Source organism: Eimeria tenella, genomic scaffold (genome assembly GCF_000499545.2).
Source record: "Eimeria tenella Houghton genomic scaffold, Eth_scaff2210, whole genome shotgun sequence".
Classification (NCBI taxonomy): Eukaryota; Apicomplexa; class Conoidasida; order Eucoccidiorida; family Eimeriidae; genus Eimeria; species Eimeria tenella.
Window position 1 is genome coordinate 1 of NW_013542066.1, and position 267 is coordinate 267.

Sequence of the window (267 nt, forward strand, 5' to 3'; positions counted from 1 at the left end):
CAGCAGCAGCAGCAGCAGCAGCAGCAGCAGCGGCAGCGGCAGTGGCAGCAGCGGCCGGCTGCAGATGCAGGAGGGGCAGAAAAACTTCGACTCCGCGCCCCAGATGCTGCAGCAGCTCTCGCGAATGCTCACGGGCACGCGCAAACCCTAAACCCTAAACCCTAAACCCTAGCTTTAAAGATCCGGCGGCGCCTGCCGTCTGAATTGAGGCGCAGCAGCTGGCAGCTGCTGCTGAAGCGCTGCTGCTCACGCTCACCTGCTGCTGGT